Raw genomic sequence first — 21560 nt, 5'->3', positions numbered from 1 at the left:
AACAAAAACATGTTAACAAATTGAAGGAGGGTACTACCATTTTGATTGTACTGTCCATCAAACTTTTAATACATTGACTGGAACTGTTGTGACTGTGGTTACTGGCTATGTTTAGAGTTTTCCGCAGGGCTGGCGGACAACTCTAAATTTGGTAGGTGGAATACTCTCACTATAGCGTGAGTAAAATACTCAGCCACACCGATTGACTTACCTCTGCTGGCAAAACTCTAAATCCTTCCTCAGGTATTGTGCAGAGTGAAAACTGACAGTCCATCAACCACTCTACCATCAGGTCATCATGACGATATGTACAGGGGAGCAGTCACTTATTTTGCCTAGCGAAGGCTGTTATACGAAGAAGAAAAACGGAAAATGTACAATGACTTCCACGTACACCCAGAAAAACTCCCTGCATGTCAATGTTATTGTTAGTTTGTGTTCCCTGCCTTCCGGTGAGATACCGTACAAGCAGATCGGAGGCCTTAGCTTGATGGGCAGGTGGGCCATTTGCAAAACTCTAAATGAGGCCCTAAGTACTCTAAGATCTGGACTTCTATGCTTTAGGACAAAGACCTCCAGCTGGTGGACCACTGTAGGCTATTCACCATTCAAAGCAAAATCATCAGGAGTAGAGATTCTCACATGTGGAACTGGGACAAAATATCACCCTGTCCAAATATTGCCACAGCTACTTCCACTGACACATTTGACAACGTGAAAGACCTGGATGCGATCATGGACTCTAAATTCTCTTTGGTACCACCCGTAGATCATGTGACGTATTGTGCCTCCCACACCATGCAGTCTTGCATCTTCCCATCTTGCTTGTGTTTAGAATTCCATCACAGGGTGACTACTACTATCGCCTTGTTCCTGATACACCCACATTATGCCAATTTACTGTATCTCAGGCACTCTCGCTAGCTGCTCCATAGACTCATAGCCAAATCCAGAAAGTTACTTTGAGATATATTTGGCACCAAACCATGCATGACAAAGTAATTCACACACCCCCACCCCTATTAATGTCTGTCTGTAGCCAAGCATAGCTCATTGAAGGCTCTCTACATCATCTGCTGGGCCATTCATGGTCCTAGACTGATGACTCTGTCAATTTAAATCTCACACATTTTGAAAGAATGGCACTCCTATTTTTTTATTTTATTTATTTATTTAGTGTTTTATAGAGTGCGAACCAGACCCGTGAGGGTATCAGAGCGCTTTACAGTAGTATCAGGTGGGATACACAACAAATGGGGAGGAGAGCCCAGGGATACAGAAACATATAGAAACAATATATGGAAAAACAAACAGTCATAATATCTGGCTACTATAAGGGATAGGAGCAAAAACAATGCAATAAACTAGAAAAGCAGTCTCATCACCCTGAAGGATTGTTGAAAGTGCAGGGTGGGTAACATAGGGGAGGGCAGCAAAGGAATAGTGCAGTGACGATAGGTAAAGTCAGGTTGAGGGGGTGATTGTAGCGTGAGCTTTAGGAGAGTAATTTGTCCATTAGGAAAGTTTTGGTCTCCTTTTTGAAGTGGGCTAGAGACGGTATTCTTCTAATGGCGGGTGGGAGTGAGTTCCATATTCTTGGGGCGGCCCCAGAGAAAGCCCGGTTGTATGTCCTTTTTTTCTTGAAGCGTGCAGGTTGGAGCAAAAGGGCTGTGGCGGACCGGGAGTTTCTGATTCCTCCGGTAACACAAGTTTCTGTGTGAGAAAAGCAGAGGACTTGTAATAGAGAGCCTTGTGGGTGATGCAAGCCAGTTTGAATTTGGATTCTGACCTCAAGAGGAAGCAAGTTCAGAGCTTTAAGGTGGGGCGAGATGTGGTCAATTTTCTTAGACATAGTTAAAAGTCTGGCGGTGGCGTTGAGGTAAGCTTTCAAGGGTGCCAGAGAGATCTTGGGTAGGCCTGCGAGGGTGGAGGAACCATATTCTAGTCGAGAGATGACTAAGGCCTGGATAGCCGATTTTAGATCAGGAGGGTCGAGGAAAGGTTTCAAGTTTTGTAGGTAGTTCAGGTGAAATCTGGCGATTTTGGCCATCGTGTCGATATGGCCCCACATGTTCAGATTGCCATCTAAGGTAATTCCCAGGGATTTAGCAGAGTCTACAATGGTAGGAGAGCAGTGTGGCGCTGTGATAGCTTTGGTCCAAACTTGAATGTCTGTATTGGCGTTGGGTGGAGAGATTAAGAGGAACTCTGTTTCTTTGGCGTTGAGTTTAAGCTGGTTAGATGTGAGCCAGTGAACATTTAGTTTCAAGGCCTCATTCAAGGAACGGATATCCTCTGGAGAAGAGATATTGATGTAGAGCTGTGTGTCGTCGGCATACATGTGGTAGTAGATATTGGCAGTGCGCAGCACCTCTGAGAGTGGTTTGGGGATAAGGTTGATCCTTGAGGGGCTCCAACTGTGATCGGAGAGGAGGCGGATAGGCTGCGATTGATCAGGACTCTCTGCGAGCGGTTTTAGAGGAAGGATCTGAACCAAGCAGAACGGTGCCATCCAGGCCCATCCTAAGTTTGAGGCGATTCAGGAGAATTTTGTGGTTAACTGTGTCAAAAGCCGAGGATAGGTCAAGGAGGATCAAGAGACAGGATTTTCCTTGGTCAAGGGCTTGAAGGGCATTATCCACTATGTGGAGGAGTGTGGTTTCCGTGCTGTGCCCAGGTCTGAAGCCAGATTGCAAGTCATCTAGAAGGTGGAAGTTAGAGATGTGTTGGCTTAGCTGTTGCTGTACACATTTTTCCAGTACTTTAGCAAGGAGAGGGATGTTAGAGATAGGTCTGTATTTGTCAGGAGAGGCAGGATCTAAAGTGGGTTTTTTTAGAATGGGGACCACCTGGCCGGCTTTGAGAGAGTCAGGAATCGATCCCTGTAGGAGAGAGGAGTTGATTATAGTCGTGCAAGAAGGGATGATAGCCAGAGAAACAGAGGCAAGGTAGTTTGAAGGGAGAGGGTCGTTGAAGTGATTGTTGGGGCTTAAGGAGGAAAGAGTTTTTGAGATCGAGTGTTCATCATAGACTTTGAAGTTGGACCATGACGCTTGGTTTTTGGGGAGGTCTGGGAGGGCAGCGATGAGTGGGGATGAAGAACAGGAGGGGTTTGGGAATAGGTAGCAGAAATGAGTTCCTTTCCTAAGGCAGAGATTTTATGACAGAAGAAGGAGAACTGCTCGCATGGGATTGTAGGAATAGGGGTTTCTTTGGATGATTTAGCAAGTTTTTTTGATTGGTGTATGACCAACTCGAATAATTTGCAAGGTCTATTCTTGGCGTTATCCATTTCAGCTCTGAAGAATTATTTTTTTGAATTGATGATTTTTTTGTTGTAGGCGTTTCTGGCCAGACGGAGAAGTTTAAGATGATTGGCGGTAGGGTGCTTTTTCCAGTTACGTTCTGTTTGTTGGAGGGACCTCCTTTCATTGTTGAGGGATCCGTTGAACCAGGGGTTCCTGTCTTTGGTCTGTGTTTGTTTCAGTTTTAGCGGGGCAAGGCCATCAATTATATTGGCTATCATTGTGGAATAATGTTCAGTGACGTTATCGACCGTGGTGATATGGGGGGAGGGGAGGTCAGATGCACAGCGGGCAGCCAATTTCACGTGATCCAGGTTCTTGGTGTCCCGGATCCATCTTTTGGGGATCACCGGTTGCGGTGTCCATGTCTTGTGAGTGCCAGGAAGACAGAAGGTGATAGCGTGGTGGTCAGAACAGTCACAGGGATCCATGGAAATGAGTTTGACCGCAGTTTCCTTGGAAATTATGCAGTCTAGAGTGGCCCCTTTTGAGTGAGTAGGGAGGGAGCAGGCTTGGGTAAGGGCTTTGTCGGCCAGGAAGTCTCTGATGGCATTGACCTGCGGGTCCTTGGGGTCGTTCCAGTGCAAGTTGCAGTTGCCAAGAAAAATGTCATTGGCATTCTGAGAGGCCTTGGCTGTGATGATTTCCATGAGGAAGTCTGTGAAGGTGTCATTCTTGCCTGGGGGTTGGTAAAAGATGTGCAGTCTGCACTGAAGGGAAGTGTTGTTGCAGACAGATAGGGCAAGATATTCGCAGGAATCAGTAGGTTCGGACAGAATTTCGGTGATAAGGAGGTTGGAGCAGTAGATGCAGGCAATGCCACCCCCTTTTTTTTGTGATTACCTGTCCAACCTTACGATGAGATAGTTGGGCGGGACTAGAAGGTCGAGGCAGGGCGAAGAGGAATCATTTAGCCAGGATTCCGTCAGGATCGCTACATCTGTGTTTAGGTTCAGGATGAGATTGGCGACATCGGCAGCATGCTTTACCGCAGAGCGGCAGTTGATGAGGAGACCAGATAGAGAGGGGATGGTATGCGAATTGTGACTAGGGCCAGAGGTTAGGACTAGCGCTAGGTTACTGTTGATTATTCCTCTGTTGCGGAGAGTGGCTGATCTATAGGGGTTGATTGCAACCGTGTGTATAGGTTGATCTTTCTTCAGGTCAGAGGGGCATGGGTGTTCATAGCTAATGAGGAGGTCAGCAATTTCATCCTCCGAGAGTTCCACAGTGCTAGTCGTAGCTGGGGTAGGTTTGTAGGATAGGAGGAGGGCCTGTATTTCTTCCTATGAGAGGTAGCAGGGCTGCCTTGACGGCGCAGGTGTCTCAGGGGTAACGGGAGTGGGTGGAGAAGGGACTTGGAATAGGATGTGGGGGGGTAGAGTTCTGTGAGAGCCTGATCTTCGAGAGAGAGAGTGAGCTCGGAGAGGTGCAGGAGGTTTCTGAGGTCTGTGAAGGACTTGTGGATGCTCAAGGGTAATTCAGTGGCTTTGCGGTGGAAAGTGTCCAAATCCCTAAACGAGGGGTGCTCTTGCGGGCAGGGGGTCGGCGGTGGGGGAACTGACTTGGTGGAGAGTGCAGTAGGCATAGGAGTATGGTTAAGATGACCAGAGTCATGAGTTCCAGTATCCCCGTAGAAGGGAGGATTTAAGGTAGAGTGTTTAGGGAGGCTACTGGTAGCTTGTGTAGGTGGCCAGGTAGACGGGCTATGATATCTAAAGGGTTGGGCCAAGGGGGGGTTGTCAGTAGGCTTAGTAGTGTGGCTAAGTTGAACAGAGTCATGAGTTCCAGTATCCCCATGGGTAGGTGGAATTGAGGCAGAGGGATTAGGCTTAGTCGTGTGGCTAAGACAACCAGAGTCATGAGTTCCAGTATCCCCAAGGTAGGGTGGATTTAAGGATTTTGGGCTGTGTCTTACTTAAAAATCATTTGCATTTTAGTACTCCTTTATTGGTCCAGAATGATACAATCTGCGAATGGTTCTCTGATAAGGATCATCCAAGACAACCTGTAACTCCAGAGACTGTTAAAGACCTGTTGTGGAGCTGAAAGTCCCCATTACAGTGTCCATGTGACAACCTGCTCGACATTTTAAGGTTTTTGCAGACCTTGTATGTTTATTTTGTGTAGGATAGCCATATCACAAGTCTCCTGCCAAAGTCTCTAATGATTTAAGCATGTTGCTCATTAATGAACTGCTAGACTCTGTTGGGTTGCTCCTCCTCCACCATGGCCAGTCACTGACACTACTAATCATTGGTGGCAGTCAAATATAGTAGTGGGGTACAGGATTCTCCTACCTGAACACCTGTGGGGAGACTGTGTACTTCCTCACTCTGGTCAATCCTGTAGTATGTTGTGCCTGGGATTCTTTTTTCCGCATTAATTTGTGTGAAGTTTGCATGAGAATGCTCCTATACATGAGAGGCTGCACACCCGTGTTGATGTTGACACTGCTGCTCCTCTGTTACCTCTTTCCCTCTAGAATATATTGTGAAGACTAGTGCAATTGTCTCGCATGAACCTTCAACTCAGAGAAAGCAGGAAGAATGCTCTTTACAAATTGTCTTGGCCCAAATAAATTCCTGTGGCCTGAGAGGAGTAAAATTGGGAAGACAGGAAAAAGCAGGGTCAGGGTATATAATCCAAAGAAGTAGGGCTAACCTTCCATCTCTCACATCCTGTTCTTTGAGTTGCCAGATAGATGTTTGAAAGCAATACAAGCATTGAGAGCAATAGCTTCTCCTCAAACTGGTTGCCTTGGAGCTATGACATTCTGAAAGGAAAATGCTAATTGAGCTGATTGGGTCCCTTAAATCTCTAACAGCCTGATTCATGAAGCGAAATAGCGCCCGCAATGGCTGCGAAAACGCAATTGCGGGTGCAAAACACGGAATCGGCATTCAAGTACGAAATAGCGAAATCGCTAAAAAATAATAGCGAGCGGAATAGCGATTACGCTGTAATAGTCGCAGACTCCGGGAAGTCGAGCATTAGCGATACTGAAATAGCGACCAACCACGGAATCTGCGAATTGAATAGCGAAACGCAATATTGTCTCAATCGGCATTCATGAAAGAAATACATTAGCGAAAAAGCGCTAAATCGCACATTTGCGCGGCACAATTTAAGGACAACTCAAAGCAGGTGGTAACCATAAAAGCCATGATTAACCAAAATTTGAAAAACTGTTAGCCAATCACCAACAGGTCCAGGCCTGACCAATCACACATAAGGACATTCAGCAGCAGCAATAGGCGTTCCACAATGCCTGGGATGTACATGGTGGTGAGGCGGCGAAGGCTACAGCGAGCAGCACGGAGGAGACGCATGAGGCAGGCAAGGATTCACCGGCAGCGGGTCACCTTGCTGGGGCAAACCAGAGAACAGATTTATGCTAAATACAGGCTGAATGGGGAAATGATCACCTGGCTGATACAAGAACTCGACCCCATCATGCAGCACCCAACAAGGCGAAACAATTCTGTGCCCACACATGTGCAGGTATTGTGCAGCCTGCACCTCCTGGCATCCGGCAGTTTCCAGGGCATAGTAGCCGCTGCTGGGGGGATATCCCAGCCCACCATGTCACGCTGCCTCCACACTTTTGTTGACGCCATGCTCAGCCAGCTCCACCGGCACATCACATTTCCCACGAGCCAACAGGATTTGGACCTCACAAAACTACAATTTTATAATGTTGCCCATTTTCCCCATGTCCTTGGCTGCATAGACTGTACCCACGTCGCCATCTGCCCACCAGCTGGCACGGAGTATATGTACCGCAACAGGAAGTCGTACCACTCCCTCAACATACAGATGGTCTGCAATGCCAAGACCATCATCACTGACATTGTGGCCCAGTACCCAGGGAGTACCCATGACTCCTTTATCTTCAGGCACAGCGGACTCCACACATGACTGATCAGGGGAGAGTTTGGGGAAGGACACCTACTTGGTAAGTACACTTTGTCGACAATGTCACATTGCTATGAAGTAACTGCGCTGCACAGGCAATCAACATCTGCTCCTCTCATTCAGGTGACAGTGGCTACGCCCTACGGGAATACCTCCTGACCCCTTACCTCAACCCTGCCACACCTCAGAAACGCCGCTACAATGTTGCGCACATCCGGACAAGGAACTGTATTGAAAGGACATTTGGCCTGCTCAAGAGCAGGTTCCGTATACTGCACAAGACAGGTGGGGCCATGTATTACAGTCCTGCAGCGTGCTGCCGCATTGTGGCTGTCTGTGCAATGCTTCATAACATTGCAACCAAGCGCCGGATACCAGTTGACATCTCAGGCAGTGAATCTGAGGGGGACGACCGGCCACCAGCACATGCGCACCATGCACGCGGGGAGAACCCAGCTGAAGGCCACAGACGTCGCAACCACATCACAGCTAACAATTTCTAGCCCACCCCCTTCCCCCACCCCACATATCACAATTGCATGCAAACTGTAATGATTACACAAGGCGTATGTGTGCAGCAAAATAAATGTATTTGTTTGAATCACAAAAAAAAGGGTCATGGTAACAACTATTTACAAAATGCAGTATTCATGCATACTGCATGAGACGGTTCATGGCAGGCTTAACTTCAGCCTGCGCCTGTGTCCCTGACACAATGTCATTGGCGCCTCCGGCGCACAATTCCCAGGCGCCTGTGAGGCTCTTCCTCATCCTGGGCAGCTGTACCAGGCGTAGCCCTGGTGCTGCGCCTAGGTGGGGGGGCCTGCGTGGCAGAGTGGCTGCTGACACTGGAGGCACCCTCACTCGCATCATCTCCCCCCACAATGGCCGGTAGCACAGGTGCATGCAGTGCGGTGACGGCGGTGGTCAAGTGCTCCAGCACCCGGGTAATGTCCTCGCAGCACTGCACCAGTTGGTGCTGCTGGGTCAACGAGCGCCGCGCAAGCTGGGTGGTGGCATTTGCGGAGACATAATTGGAGCGACTATAGGTGGACAGCCGGCTCAGCAGCTGGTGGTGGCGCCTGCTTGCAACACTGCGGTGCTTCACCAGCGCTGCAGTGTTGTCCTCCATAGCCGCCGTCATGCGGTCCATGGCCGCCGTCATGCGGTCCATCCTCTCGCCAACTCCCGCCACATTGCGGCCTATCTTATGCAGCTGGAGCTGGATGGCTCCTTGCTGCTGCGACTGGCGCTGGTGTATGCGGAGCATGCGCCGCTCCACGCTCATGCAGGCATGGAGATGCCCATTGCCCCGCCTGCTGTTGGGCCGCTGTGCAGCGGATGTGGCTGGCCCAGATCTTGTTGGCCGTGCTGCAGGTGTTGTAGCAGCTGGTGTTGCAGGTGCGGCAGGCACTGGAGGCACATTGGTGGGGTGCCTGGCTCTGGCAGCCGGTGGGCCTGCAGATGTTGCAGCAGCAGAGGCGGGGGGCCTGGCCTTGGCAGCCGGTGGGCCTGCAGATGTTGCAGCAGCAGAGGTGGGGGGCCTGGCCTTGGCAGCCGGTGGGCCTGCAGATGTTGCAGCAGCAGAGGCGGGGGGCCTGGCCTTGGCAGCCGGTGGGCCTGCAGATGTTGCAGCAGCAGAGGCGGGGGGCCTGGCCTTGGCAGCCGGTGGGCCTGCAGATGTTGCAGCAGGTAAGGTGGGGGGCCTGGCTGCTGGTGTTGGCGCTGCCGCAGGGGCTGGTGGCTGGGTATCAGGTAGGGATTCCTCCTCCTGGGCCTCCTCATCGATCAGCAGCCTCTCGCTGTCACTGCTATCACCCGCACCTGTGAGGGTAAGTGGATACTCATTAGGTGCATGTGACTGTCAGACGTGCAGATGTAACATGCATGCTGGGTGTCATTCCCTGGGTGGCTGTGTATTTGCGCACTTTGGAACCTTTCTGGCCGCATTGTGGTACTACTACATTGTGGACATACTACGTCTCCCACAATGCTTCAGGGCATTTCCTGATGCACAACATAGGCATGACTAAGGGCCAATGAGTGAGCCTATTTGGTCAGGGGCGGTCATAGGGGACAGGGTCGCAGTCGCATGCCACTTACCTTGGGTGTCTTGGGTGGGGCGGGAGGAGTCCAGAGGGGTCACGCCAACACACGCCTCCCTCTCCAAGGTGTCCTCTACCTGGTCCTCCAGGGGGGTGTTGGGTGGGACAGTCCGTCCACCACCTCCGGTGCCTGATGCCTCACCAAGGCGCTCCGCCACCCTCTCCTTGGCACGCCCTCGGAGGTCGTACCACCGCTTTTTGAGCTCCTCCAGAGACCTGTCCGCAATGCCCACAGAGTTGACGCTGGAGGCAATCCCCACCCATATCCTCCTCTTCTCCTGCTCTGGGACCCTCCGGGAGTTGGCACCAAACAGCTGGTCGTGGTTGGCCACCACCCCTTCTATAAGGTTCTCCAGCTCCTGTTCGGAGAATTTCAGTTTGCGCTTGCGGCCAGCGCTGTTGCTGGGGCCTGGCTGGGGTTCGTCGGACATGGCGGTCGCTATTTCGGCGGGGTCGGGAGTCGCTAACGGCGGTTTAGCGGCAGCTTTCGGTCGTGAACACTCGACTGATAGCGTCACTGTGTTGTTTGGGGGTGGGATTTGGCTGCTTCCTGGTTGTGATGTCATCACGGTGCTCGAAATGCGTCTTCCCGTTTTCCAGATCCCGCGAGATTGCGACTCGCATTCCCGATCGCACGGGATTGCGAGTCGCTATCCCGTGCGATCGGGATTGCGAGTCGCTATCCCGTGCGATCGGGATTGCGAGTCGCTATCCCGATCGCAGGTAGCCGGAAATAGCGATTTTTCTGCGTTTTTTGTAGGTCGCTAACGCCTTTAGCGCCCGCGTGCGACTCGCTATTTTTTCCCCGAAAAGTACATGAATGCCGTTTTGCGTTTCCTCAATAGCGAGTCGCTATTAATCGCTATTAGGGACACGCAAAACGGCCCGTACATGAATCAGGCTGTAAGTGAAGTTGGGCCACAAGCCATATCACTGGATATAAGCTGGCCTCTGCAGCATATCCATCGTCTGGCTTTTACTTAATAAGAGTTGTAAACACCTGTCAAGAGGAAGCGAAGGACCAGAGAGAGAATCCTTATCAGTCTCACCTTTAAGGCATACACATCAAACCAGTAGGACTAAGGAGAAGATCAGCACTGCTGAGAGCTAGTTTATACTGCTATGCCAGATCAAGCTATGATATACCATATTGCTGCCTATCTGAGCTAAAGCAGTTAATCATCTAGAGTAGCATGCTTTGGAATAAAGATCTCTTTGCCAGTATGAGGAATGTATGGATGACTCAGATGATAAACACAAAGTTAGTGGTCTGTCACAGCTGGGACCCCAGGCACTAGATGAAACTTTCAATAACTAACCGCCCATTTTGATGTGAGGCCAGTGTGAGTGACCCTATTGCAGCACATCGGTTTGGTGGTATGTTACTAGTTGCCAGCCCCTGCACCTGACCCATATCACTGAGCAAGAGCCAGAGAAGACATTGCCTCATATCCTGTGACCTTTCTGAGTCCACCGACCCTGTGAATCAGCACCTGCAGCCTCATTAATGAGCAGCCATTTTTTAAGCAGAATGAGTATAAAGCATATTCTACTTTTTCCACCTAAGCCACATGACAGTCTTCAGACAATGCTTTGAGTGTGGATACAAATATTTGATGGTCCCGTGTCCTAGTGTGAGCAGCTCATCCATTCTAGCTTTTTGCTTCAAACGTGAGTCTTGTAATTGTGTTTTTATAATGGAATAAACTGAGCTACAAGTCGCAAAAGTCAAAAGAAAAATTCTGTTTTGGATGAGCTACTTTAGCTTGGAACTGAGAAACTTGAGAGCTCTGTGACTATGACCACTGTAACCCATTTCTTTACATGGAGTCCTACATATTACCTAACAACCATTATGAGAAGAAAGTAAGACTTTGGGCTTGATTTAAATTTTGGCATAGAGGGAACTCATTTGCAATGGCACCAGTGTTCGCTCCCAACCAAGATTCTGATCCACCCACCTGATTTAAAATGCCATCTGACCATAATTTGATGACAGGGGAGAAGGTCACACATCTGTGGCAACCCGAAGGAGTAAGGGCTGTTGGAGATTCGGCTCTATGGTCACCCCCCTAATTTATATAGGCAGACTTATAGCCTTATTTCATTGCCTGTTACTGCCAGGAAAAACATGGTGATAACGGGAGAAAGCTCCCATGGAGAGAGGGGCATTGCTTTTTTGTATTTTCAAAAAAATGCCATGACAGAGGTTCCAGTCAATGCTTGAAATGTCTGCTGGGGAGATGGGCGTTTCATAATTGGGCTGGCGGGGACTCTGTAAGGGCCATGGAGAAATTTACTCCATCACTCTGATGGAGCTAAGTCTGTCTGCCAAATTATAAATCAGGCCCTTAAACACTTGTTTAGTTCAGATCCAAGGCTTTAAGAGCAGTGTTCGACTTGGCCCTTTTTGCAGGGTCATCCCTGAACTTTTTGCCTTCCTCCTAGTCTTTTTTCTGACCTGGTGTTGGTGGGTTTAGGACTCTGGGCACTTTAGCACTGCTGTTCAAAGTAAAGTGCTTGTGCTCTCTGTGGTAAAATAGTAAGATTCGTCTACACCTGTTTGGCGTATTTAATTTACCTGTCAGTCCCCAGTAATGTGGTATCTCATATACCTGGGCAAGTAAATTAAATGCTACTGGTGGGCTTGCAGAGCTGCTTGCGCCATCCACAACGGTAGCCTTTCAAACCTGTCTCAGGCCTCTGCCATTGCAGGGCCTGTGCGTGCAGTGTTACTGGTGCTGTGACGTGGCACCTAAAGTGTGTGCCAAGTCTGTGACCCTCCTTTCACTGCATGTCAGTCACCCCTATGGTAGGCCCTAGCTAGCCTTATTGGCAGGGTGCGTTGTAGGTAAAAGGTAGGACACGTACCTTAAGTGGGTGACATGTCCTGGTAGGGACAAACAGCCATTTTGGTTTCTCACTGCTGTGAGGCTCCCCTGTCATAGGAATGCATTGAGAATTCCCTGATAAGTGTTTCAGTGGTAATTCCTGATATGAGAGGAGCAGCGTGGTCAAGTTTGGTATGTTTGGAATAGTGATAAAGAATGCTGCGTAATGGTGTGCACAGATTTATGATCACTATTTTAGAAATGCCACTTTTAGAAGTTGGCATTTCTGTGTGCTATGTGGCTCTGCCTGCTTGATGTGTATTGCATCTCTGGCTCTGGAGTGGCAGGGGCTGGTGAGATGTGTGGTTCCAGAGGGGCAGGATGAGTCAGCTCTAGGCTGAATAGGAGATCTGCATTTTGAATAGTGGGAGGAGTAGTCCCCTGACCCTGAATAGGTCTGTGCCTGCCTGGGTGAATGCTGGCTCCATCCCCCTGTGTGTGTCTGAGGACCGAGCCCCAACCTGACAAAGGGGAGTAGAAGCACTGCAAACAAAGTGCTTCAGAAACCCCCGAACCAGTTGGAAGCCATGTGCTAGGGAAGAACAAAGAAAACACAGTATAAATATTGGGGCTTTGGCCCCATGTTGGTGTGCTGCTTTGTGGGTGCTTACTTGTGCCTGCTGGACTGCTGGGCCCCAGGAGGAACCACCACGAAGAATTGCCCCTCTGCTGGGGGTCCTGTGAGCTGGCCTTCCTGGGCCGAGCTCTGCCCCTGATGGCATTGGACTAAGTGTCCTGAGGAGTGTTCTTGGTGCGAGGTGGGGGACCTGCCAAGGGCAGCGAAGACGTGAAGAGTGACCCAGGGATCTTGAGGCCTGCAGCGCTGTGCTGCGTAAGCATTTCCAGGGAAATCTTGGTGTAGGGATTCCCCCCATGCTGCAGGAATGGAGAGGGAGCCCACCCCGCATGTTTGTGTCTGCAGGGGTGAAGCGGGAGCCTACCCCGCATTCTGTGGTCATTTAGAGGTGGGAGCCTACCCCGCACTTCTGGGCCGAAGAGAGGAGCTACCAAAAACGGAAGTCAGGTGCCCCTGCCTGACTGTGAGCGGGACCTGCTACAACTACGGAACCGGAGCCTCGTGGGCTCCATTTCGCCTCCCTCTGCCTCGAAGAGGAAATCCGGTAGTTGCAGCCTGATCGGGGGCCGGAGCAAAGCCTGATGGTGGGTGGGAGTCTACCCCGTGGGCTCCATGCCAAAGTCCTGTGTTCAGCGGGAGAAGGCCAAGGAGAGCCCTGGTGAGTGGGGACCCACAGGGCAGTGCATCCATTCATAAGTTCGGCCCGAACAGCCCAGGTGAGTGGGGCTGAGCTTGGAGCATTGCTGGTGCCAGTGCTTTTTTCTTTCCACAGCTGCACCACCCTCACTATGTGCAGCTGCAACGTGGGGGCAATTTTGCCACAAGAGTCCCAGAGTAGGGCTCTCAAGGCACTGTAGTGCCAAGGCTCATTTTCTCAGCTGCACCACGAGAGCGCGGGCAGCTGCAACAACGGGGGCATTTCTCTTCATAATGAGGAAGGGTGAGACTCACCATCGCCTCCAGTGCATTTCGCACATTTGTGATGGTTGCATTGTCAGCCAGAGGGCCTGGTGAAAGGCCCTATGCTTACAGCGCCCTGACTTATTTTACCAGTAGTTACTGGTTGTGTTTTACTACCTGTTCTTATGGTTCTGACAGTGGCTCAATTGGCCATGTCATGTATATAATCCACTGTAAATTACTGCCTAGTGCCAGATAGCACAGTGTACATGTGTGATCAAGATCTAATATGTTCATGATAATACAAAGGCTATTTGTTTATATAACCTTGTGTGGAGTCTCTTTTGTAGTGTGCCTAGTGTGTCGCTGCTGTGTGTGTGTTGCGCAAACGCATTACACATTGCCTCTGGGTTAAGCCTGACTGCTCGTGCCAAGCTACCAAGGGGGTGAGTAGGGGTATTCTTCAGCGTGTAACTCCCTTGCCCTGACTAGAGTGGTGGTTTATGCCTGGCTTTGGTGCATGCCCTAGCCAACCAGAAATCCCATTTCTAACATTGGTTGACAGGGGTGGGGATAGGACTTGCGTTTGCGCAGTACCACAGTGACAACTGGTTGCTCTACAAACTCTGCATTTAGATAATCACAGGTTTGGGGATTATTTCTCCTGTTTATTTTTTCTCCTTAAAAGTGTCATTATTGAAATTGTGTTTTCTGCTCTTCTAAATTTTGGTGACACCCTCAAAGTGTCAGTCATGTCTCACCTCTGTGATCCAGCAGTTATTGTGACAGCAAGTACATTTATTGTAAAGAGGTTGCGTAAATATACTGTGAAGGAACTAAAGAGGTTCTGTCAGGATCTTGGGTGTCAGGTGAAGAGGTCTGCCGAGAAAGCGGAACTGCAGGAGGCCTTGTTGGCCTGTTGGACATCCTAAAACCGGGTGGGGGAGGAGTCTGGGAAGGAGGGCCCCGAGACCAATGAGGTCCCCGAGAGGGAGGGTCCCCAACCAGCACCCCAAGAGGGCATTGGCCATGGAGAGGTTGAGCAGGAGGGAGGAAAAGGCAGGGACGCCAGATGGTAGGGAGGACCCCATAGATAGGGAGTCCCTTGTTGGGTCCAGTGCCAAGGGCAGTGCCCCATCCCTTTCCCTGTCCCCAGAGGAGTGGGTGGATAGGATGGAAGAAAGGAAGCATTAGCTGGCTTTGGAGAAGCTCAGATTAGAGCAAGGAGTTAGCGCAGCTGGGTGTTGAGGAGAAAAAGTCAGAGACTGAGAGGGTCTTAGTGCAGGAAAGGATGGCGGAGGCAGAGAGGGCCTTCGCCAGAGATAAACTAGCTCTTGGAGGTGCTTCCTCTGACTGTAGTTTTGTTTGTCTGAATTCTCCAGTGAGGGTGGGGTCCAGTGGTCGCAGCAATATGGAGTGAAACCTCTCACCAGTCTGGGGGGGAGTTTGTGGATGAATGTTGTGATGCACTGGAAGATTGGGTGATGGGTAGCACGGCAAATGATTTTGAAGGGCTGTTCAATCTGGTTGTCAGAGAGCACATGTTCAGTAATTGATTTCCGGGGTTACGCCAACACCTGGGTGGTTGCCAGAGGGTCTGAAGAGGCATTGGGGAGTGACCCCAAGAGGAGTGGGAGAGGTTCAGAGTAGCCCAACTAGGTCCCGGTATAGTGGGAGGAGTGTAGGGACTCACGTCCTGTCTTCAAGGAGAAGGAGTGAGAATGGGATGTGTCCCAAGGTGCCCGAAACTCAGTCTCAGGGCCTGGAGGGTTCCTTAAGGGAACACCAGGTAGGAAGCCTTGGCTGTACTGGTAGGCCGTCTGTTGAGAGGGATCTCCTAGAGTCAGGAGAATGTGGAGCATCTGTAACCAGAGCTCCAGCGGTCCTGGTGTCTGGCAGTGCCACTCCTAAGTGGAGTGTGCAGAAATCCAGATAGAGGGATGAGAGGGGGATGCGTTCCCCAGTGGGAGAACCAGTGGGTCAAGGGCGAGCCAGAAGGGCTGAGCCTCCTAGGAGTGACCATGGTGACACCACTTCTGTCCGAAGGGATATTCGAGCACTGTCAGATGGAGAGGGGTTGGGAGATCTGCACCACGCAGACTGTCACACAACACATGAGTCGTGTTACCATAGGGGGGAATGCGTACTCCCCAGGAAGTCCTGGTGTGCCAGGCAGGTGCCCAGCCACAGTGTTCAGTCCCTGGGTTGGGAATCCAGGTTCAGGTGTTACCTGAGCTGGAGGGAAGGACGTCTGTAAGTAGTGTCCTGACCGGCTTGTCTTCTAGGGGTACCACTCCAAATTGGAGGGTGCAGAACTCTGGAAGGGGGCGCAGAGGGAGGGAGTCCAAGCAGGTACAGAGGTTTGTTACAGCTTCTAATGACTTAAACTCAGACAATCTGCAAGAACCAGCGCTTGCTACAATACTGATAAGTTGCTAAGCAGTACAGAAATACTAAATGTTGACCTTTGAGAGGTCAATCTTCAAGATGTGATACTTGCCAATTCTGTGAGCTCGTAGTAGAAGCACCTATTGTAGTTCCAAGCCCAGCTGCAATACATTTCATAAGGATTAACTAATGTCCTTGAGTCACACAAACCCTGACCTACAGTGACACTTGTCTGCCGTCTAATATGCAACCCACTGAGGCACATGTGAGAAGAGGTAAAGACAGTATGCATTGGCAAACTCAACTCTATTTACCTACATCTCTTTACAGTACTTCACGCCTAAGTGGAGTTACAAGCCCATCACAACATGATTGGAGAAACCCATTGAAACTTACACAAAATGCAATAATTTCCACACTGTGCACAGAACAAAGCCACAATCTAAAAAACATGCGCATAAACAGCTTATTTGGCCACCCAGACAATGGTACACATCGGCAAGAACAACAATATATTATACTATATCTGTGAAAAGGCTTAACATTCTCAGATCAAGATCATATAACTCTGAGGTAATTAAAAGATGTGTATAGCATTTCCCACCAGTATTTAGATGCTGAAGGAAGGGGCTACTCACTTTGTTGTGCATGATAGGGAGTGTGGGTTTATGGTGTAGCCTAAGTGTGGAATATTGAGAGTTGTGCATGAGGTTCAAAAGTGTACTCCAGCCAATTCAGATCTGACATGTATGCCTGCATTATAGATGATTGTATATTACCCTAATTCATGCAGGAAGGGTATCCAAAACTTAAATCTCATCGGTAAAAGAACAGCTGCTGATGAAAGATTTGCTGGAAAAGGGACTATATTTACTATTTGTTTCCTCATCTGCTAATCGATTCGATTCATAAACTTTATTCGACAGTTAAGTCATAAAAGTACAATATAAAAGTACATTTTTTAAAACCAATTTGATAAATATTTAAGATACAATTAAATCATTTCGTAACTACCGAATATTTTTAAAATAGATTACTCTATTCTGTTAAAAATATGTTTTAAAACATTCAGTAATTCATTATACAGTTAAAATTAAAATGAAGGAAGGGTGCCACAATTCATACATCAAATAGGCAGGAGACTTTATAATGCATAGTCATCATAGGGCTTGAGGTAATTAGGGCAGACAGTGACTAGCTACTTGAGACAGCATTTTCAGACGGATTGACCAAGCCCAACTCAGGAACTTTGCCACTGCAATAGCAATAGGAGGGGCAGGGTCTGAGCACAGAATTCGCAAGGCCACTGCATACCTTCTAATGCCCATTGCCTGACAAATAGGCTTTCTCCACATATTACGTGGTGCAATATACAGAGGGCAAAAGAACAATATGTGGCCTATTGTTTCACATTGCTCCAAACACTTGGCACATCTATCGTTAATAGTCCCCCCCATTTGCAAGTGTATTACTGTGTTGGAAGCGCACCCACCCTTAGTTGGAAATACAGTTTACGGTCGTACGGTTTCTCGATCAAATCCCAGTACTTCTACAGCACTGGGGAGGACTTAAATTTGAGAAAGCGACCAGTAAGATGGGTAGAGAGGCCTTGAGAACTCACTGATGTAAATACCAGTTCCCAATACCTCTCTTTCAAGATTTTTTTAGAAGGGAACACTGCATTTGAGGGATCATCTCAAAGCTCGGACATCCCAAGCTTCCCTAACAGGGATCGAATCTCCTTTAGCCATTTAATTTTATGGAATGTGTCAGTTTTTATAACATCCATGAGACCCCTGGCATAGTGCGCAAGTTCCTCCGTACCCCATATCCTACGCCAATATAATAAAGGGCGAAGGTTTGCTAGATATAACACAGGTTTCTTCCCAAGATTCAAGAATAATGGTCTCAGGGGGGTACTTTGAGGGAGGCTAGTGACTTTGCGTAAAAAATGATTCTCCAGTAAGGTCAAACACTTCAAATTTTCAAACACCCACAACTCTGCTCCGTATAGGGTCGAGCTTAAAACCTTCATTCCATTGATATCTAGAACTGGGCTGATAGGTTTAGTTAACGAAGTTTTAAATTTTGTTAGAAGGATTCCTGCTTGCTGTTTATGCGTCAAAACAGCCCAATCAAGTTGACTGTTCCAACGCATATCCTTCTGTACGGTAACACCCAGATATGTGAAAAATTCAACCTGTTCCAGAGGTAGTTTGTTCATGTACACATTACCTCTGAATGATGTATGCTCATTAAAAGACATAAAATTGGTCTTGGCAGTATTTATTTCTAGGCCGCGCTGATTGCAGAATTCCTCAAATCGCTGAAGGGCCTTCTACAGATCGCTAGGGGCCTTTTGAGATTATCAAAGTATCATCCGCAAACATGAGGATTGGAATGTATGTACCTGCCAGCACCGGTGCATGCGTGGGGGCCAGGGAAAGATAGTCAACCACTCTATTGACGAAGAGTGAGAACAGGGTAGGTGCCATGACGCATCCCTGTGGCAATCCTCTGTCAACAGGGAAGGTTTCCGTTACTTCACCTTGTTCCCCCCAGCGCAGCTGGGTGAAATTATCCTCATGTAACCGGATGATAAGGGACAGCAACTCTGGGGCCATCCCCATCTCTTGCAGGATTTGCCATAGTTTGTTACGCGGAACTAGGTCAAATGCTGCCCTCAGATCGACAAATACAGCATACAGGGCCCCCTTTCCTAATACCACCGTCCTCCAGTACAGAGTAATAAAGCGAAAGACTTGATCGATCGTACTGGTTAGGCGGCGGAAGCCAGCCTGCATGGGACTCAAAATGTCATCTTCATCTATCCAGGTTTGAACCTTACACAAGACCAATCTGCTCATAATCTTCTGCACAGAGTCAATGAAACTAATTGGCCTGTAGTTGCCTGCTATAGACTTATCGCCCTTTTTAAACACTGGAACGATTTCCGCACCCTTCCATGAGGGTGGGACATCTGCTCCCCGGGCAATTGCATTTGCAATGTGGGCAATATATAATCGTCAAATTTGATTATCGTTAACAAAGACATCTGCCGGGATGCAGTTCATACCCGGCGCTCTACCCCCGGTTACTGCATCTAGTGCCCTGTCAACATCTTCGGGAGTAAAGACCTCCCCCTTATAATAGGTATGTGAAGACAACTCATAGGTCTCATCATCACAACTCTTAGCATATTGTGGCTTAAAGTAGTCAATCCATTAGTGCTGAGCCACATTATTCTGGGACGATCCGGACAGCCTCCCCTATCCCATTTAAATGTATCCCAAAACTGTTTGGGGTTCTTAGCCGCACAGGCATCTTTGAGTTCCTTCCACTTCTCCTCGTCCCAGCACTTTTTTGCCTCCAGCTGAGTTTTCCTATAGCAGACCCGAGCTGCCCTTACATTACACATGTGTCTCGTTTTTAGGGCTCTGCCGATACTAATCCGAGCTTGTCGACATGCCGCATTATACCATCTCTCAGGTTTCCTGACCCTTTTGATCCTGCCTGTAATGGGCTTACAAAAGTAAGTTTTTAAGCGATCAAAAAGTTTAGTATGAACATCAGTCAGGACAGTGCGAGGATCCATGCTAATGTTACTAGACCCCAACACGGCTAGTGCATTTGTTACATCTTTGTTAATTGCAACTAGGGTTTCAGGATGTTCGACGATACTACTCCATTTTAAGTGGCGCATATCGTTCGCTAAGAGAAGATAAGGCGCTATTACAACCTGTGGGGCTGTTATACCCACAGCTAGGGACAGGTTAAAAATAGAGGTGAGTGGATTATGGTCACTCTCTATGCGGTTAGTTACCACCATATCCTTAAGATATGGACACAGCCTTAAGTGAACAAGCAGGTAGTCTATACGACTAAATCTATGGCCATTATTGTAGGTGTTAGTTCCTAGTCTATCTGACATTGTGCGCCCATTGGCCACCCTCAAATGATTGCCCATGCACAGTCCTTTCAGCTGAATAGCCGCCTCAGTCCATTTTTTTATTGGAGCCAGCTCAAGACAAGGAATATCCCATCTTGAGTCTTCCTCTTCTGTGAGGCATTGATCGTCATGCCCAAGGGGCTCAAAGGTTGTATTAAAGTCCCCTGCTACAAGAGACAAGATATCCGGGGGCATAGTCGCTAACAGCTCCTCCAGGACAGTTAGGACCTCGGATTTTTTCCCCTCTGGGTTACCTCGAGCGTAGACATTAAAGATATCTAAACTAATGCCTGAAGGGATACTAACTCTCACTGCAAGGATATCACTATTGTAAACTGGGCGTTGCTGGATATTACATCCTAGGTCCAGTCTGACCCATATAACTAACCCACCAGCCGGGCGACCCCTATCTTTTTTTATCGCTGGGACATAAAAGTTAAGGTAGCCCAAGTGGAAGACAGGATCAACTGTCAATGTCTCCTGAAAGAGACACATGTCAAATTTTTCAATAAAATCGGACCACTCCAATGAGGCTTGTTTTGATCCCAGACCGCTAGGTTCCAAGATATCAATGAAGTAGTCCGGTTTTTATGAGACAGACCACCGTCAGAGACCATCCTTCCTGGGGAGTCATGTTGACTATCCATATTACCTAGGCCAAGTGGTATGGTCGAGGTTATTTCTCCCATCTGTGAATATCAATTAAGTCTGAATGAAGCTTGGTCTTGAGCTACATACAAAACAAATTCAAATAGCAAGCTCTTAAGGTGTGATATATTAATCCTATGTGGATTGTATACTCATATTCAGGTGATTCTATATGACAATATCGAGGTAACTAATGTCCTGCAGAAATATCACTGGAGTTAAGAAGAATAAATCCATGCATGCCTAATTATACTTATCAATTGGGAAACAACAAGAGAGGTAGGGCATGAGTAGGCACTCCTGTACCCCTGGTCTAATCATTTTAAACAATAAAGGAGTGACTCAGTGTGAAAAAGGAAAAAAAGTGCTACCTTAACTCAGGAAAAACTAGCTCATTCAGTACTGTAATTATGGTTGATAACTACCACAATTACACGTACGTGGTGTCCAATCTCTCTATTGTTAGCCACCGTACCCCCTTACCAGAAGGTGACTCGCAGGTGCGTAACTCACCTATAAAAGGATTGTAGAAGGGGGAATAACTCCTATCTTTTAGAAGGACCCTCACTCACCACTAGTTGGTGACATGCTTCATCATCGGGTCCCCGCTAGGGTGACCGAATGTCACCCCAGCGTGCTACAACGCCTGGTTACAGCGGAGCAGGATGTGGTGGATGTAACAGTGCCCAAATTAGGAGTGACTAAAGTGAGTGTGTTGAATGCGATTAAAAAATGTGAAGGTTGTAACCTTTACAAAAAATTTTAATAACGGCCAACCCGCATTATTAAAAACAATGTGAGCGGACTTCTCAAGGTTCTGAATTAGGGAACCAGAGTCCTATAAAAATGGTCAACATGTTTCTGCTGTAATTTATTGCA

Source organism: Lissotriton helveticus, chromosome 1_1 (assembly GCF_964261635.1).
Source record: "Lissotriton helveticus chromosome 1_1, aLisHel1.1, whole genome shotgun sequence".
In the NCBI taxonomy this organism is placed as follows: domain Eukaryota; kingdom Metazoa; phylum Chordata; class Amphibia; order Caudata; family Salamandridae; genus Lissotriton; species Lissotriton helveticus.
The sequence above is the reverse complement of the archived record's forward strand: the minus strand, read 5'-3'. Positions refer to the sequence as shown.